Below are 3461 nucleotides of genomic sequence, written 5' to 3'. Positions count from 1 at the left end.
GTTAGTGTAAGATGTAAATAAAAAGGGAAACAATTATACCTTAGCGGTGATGGCGCTTTGAGCCTCGATATGCTTCCAACGTTTGCTCCGGGGATGCGGCACGGTCCTTTGACTGTTTTATTTGGGTGTAGCCGAGAATGTGTCTCGTGATTGCTACTTCACTATTTGCTTATCCTTTGGCTCCTTCGATGTTGAAGGCGTCGATATCGGTGCCACATCGTGCACCGAGAATATCTCTCTTGCTACACGCTGTTCTTCGTACACAGTTTTTATTCAGTCCTTTGTCGGAAACATAACCATTTGATGAAGGGTTGATGGTACTGCTCTCATGCAGTGTATCCATGGCCTTTCGAGCAAGGGGTTGTACCTCATGTCTCCTTTGATGACATGAAATTTGACATTTTGGGTCGTGCCAGCCATGTTGACCGGGAGGGTGATTTACCCTTTTATTGTCTCGCTCGCGATGTTGAATCCATTGAGGACTCGAGAGGCGGGCATGACCTGGTCGAGCAGTCCGAGCTGCTCCACCACCCTCGACCTTATAATGTTGGCCGAGCTACCTGGATCCACAAGCACACGCTTAATTTGAAATATATTCACAAGAAAATAAATTACCAAGGCATCATTATGAGGTTGAGACAGGGTCTCTATGTCATCGTTGCTAAATGTCCGAGTTTGCTTCTCCCTAGTGATGGATATTTTTGTTCTTTTAACAATGGGTTCCAACGGGATTTCGATTCCTCCAACGATCATGTGGATGACATGTTGCGGCTCATCTGTTTCATTTTTCCTATTCGCCTCTCTTTCCCAGAATTGATTTTTGGCTTGGTCGCTAAGGAACTCTTGGAGGTGTCCTTTGTTGAGTAGCCGAGCTACTTCTTCTCGGAACTGTCTACAATCTTTAGTCCTATGATCGCGTGTGCCATGAAATTTGCACACTAAGTTAGGGTTCCTCTGTGACGGATCTGATAGCACAGGTCTCGGCCACCTGGTGTCTTTGATTTTACAGATGGTAGATATGATGTTCGAAACATCAAATTTGAAGTTGTATTCAGACAAGCGGGGTGCTTCTGTCAGTCTTGTGTACCTATCAAATCCGGCCCTACTTACGAGTCCCCGAGGATTCTGACCTCGATCTGCCCTTCGATTATTTTGGGGTATGTTACGCCTTGGGGAGTTTCTCCTATCTTTGGTATATGGTTGGTACCTTTCTTTGTTTGGCCTTGGTCGTCCTCGACCCTGATCTTTGATTTTTTATCGGTTGTGGACATTTGACCAAGTCACGTCGGGATATTCAACCAAATTCTACTTCAGCTGCTTCGAAGCCATTGAGCTTCATTCGTTCAAACTTTGGGTGAAGGCTTGCACTGCCCAGTCATCGGAAACCGGTGGTTATTCCATTCGCTCCTTTTGAAAGTGAGATACGAACTCCCGCAACATCTCGTTTTCTCTTTGTTTGATTTTGAAGACGTCAGATTTCCTTGTATCCACCTTGATGGTATTGACATCCGCCTTTATGAAAGAATCTGCCAGCATGGAAAATGAGTCTATCAAATTCAGAGCTAGGTTGTGATACCACATCATGGCCCCTTTCGAAAGTGTTTCTCCAAACATTTTTAGCAGGACAGATTCGATCTCGTCGTCCATCAGGTCATTGCCCTTTACCACACAAGTTTAAGCAGTGACGTGCTCGTTGGGGTCTGAGGTTCCGTTCTACTTCGAAAGATCGGGCATTCTAAATTTCTTCGGGATGGGATTTGGAGCGGCATATTGTGGAAATGGCTTTTGCACGAACTTCTTTGAATCTACACCCTTCAAGATCGGGGGTGCACCCGGAATCTGATCGACCATTGAATTGTAGGTCTCCATATTTTTGTCGTTGGCTTCTATTCTCTTTTTGCCCGATTCGATCCTCTTTGTGAGGTCCTTGAGCATCTTTATGATGGCGGAGTCGGCTGCTGACCTGTTGTTGCTTGACCTTTCTGGTACATGTTTGGCTTGAGGGGCTACTTCCGGTACCGCTGTTCTTGGGGTTTTCTGGTGGCTTTGTAGTTGATCAATCTCCAGCTACTGTGCCTATAACATCTCGAAGATGACATGAAGGCTAACCTCTTGTTCCTCTCGAGCCGAGGTATTTTGGGCTTCTTGTTGGTTTTCTTGGTGTATACTCCTATTGGTGTGGAAGCTTATGTCGACGTGTTGGGTGTTGCGCGAGACCACATCCACGGGAATTGGTTCTGGTGCATTCTCAGGGTTTCGTGGTGGTACACCAATACTTGGAAGAGCTACACCATTCTCTCCCTAATCCTCAAGACCGGTGTTTTCATTTGCATTTACTGAGTTAGATATTTTGACCTGAAATCAAAGATTCTTGGACAAGAAAAAGTGTGAAAGATAACTTGCGTTATGTAGTAAACCAGCAAGAAAAAAATCACTATTATTTTTAGCCCCACGATGGGCGCCAAACTGCTTACCGTGAAAATGGTAATTACAATTAGATTTGATTTTGTGGTTCTAAAAATATATAATTTATTTTTATGCTAGTTGTTAGGCAATAGGTGTTAAGTGTGAGACTAGAAAATAAGATGGGAGCTTGAAGGCAGTATGTTAAGCAAACCGGGTGGCTGGGAATCGGGGCCTCGAGCTGGCCTATACGGGGCCTCGTGGTCGAGCTAAGCGTTAGGCTGAGTCCGGTCGATGAAGGACTAACAGTTTTGAGAGATTTGATAAGAGCTCTTTATGATCAATAATGAGTAATAAATGAAGAACAATTAATGAAACACAATAAGTGTAAGCAATAAGTAATTTAATCAAGGGAGAATATGTTTAAGTCAGAGAGCAGAGAATGTTCTTGTATTAAGTGTTGTATGTCCTTACAAAATTACATGGGTCCCCTTTATATATTAGGGGGAATCCCAACATAGTACAAATGCATTTATTACAAAGATATATGGCTGGTACATCCATTTAATGCTACGGTACGGGCTCGTGCTATCCTAATAGACTGGGTCAGCCTTAATCACGTGTCTTGGAAACTTCCCGTTTTTCCATCAAAACTACCGATTTGCACTGCCCTGAGGTCGAACATTGAGAACCCTTCACGGTTGAACCTCAACCCTTGCCTCGAGCCTTTGGAGACGTGTTTATGAAGCGTCATAATGACCATAAAATCGGACCCTCTGATTTTTACCGTATACGAATATACATATATATGCGCATATAACGCCACTTGGTCATGGGTCAATGTACATGTATAAATGCATGAAATGCATAAGAAATACATTAATAAGATTTTCTCGGAATGCCATAAAAATCCATATGCCTTTCGGATAAGCTTTATCAAATACATATTTTTCTGAGACCCATGAACAGAAGATATAATAATAATCCACATGGAGAATCAAGAATATAGACATCCCTAGTATTTCTATGAATAGAGTCATTTATAATGTTGCGTATTT

Source organism: Nicotiana sylvestris, chromosome 2, assembly GCF_000393655.2.
Source record: "Nicotiana sylvestris chromosome 2, ASM39365v2, whole genome shotgun sequence".
NCBI lineage: Eukaryota > Viridiplantae > Streptophyta > Magnoliopsida > Solanales > Solanaceae > Nicotiana > Nicotiana sylvestris.
This window is presented reverse-complemented; position numbering follows the sequence as displayed.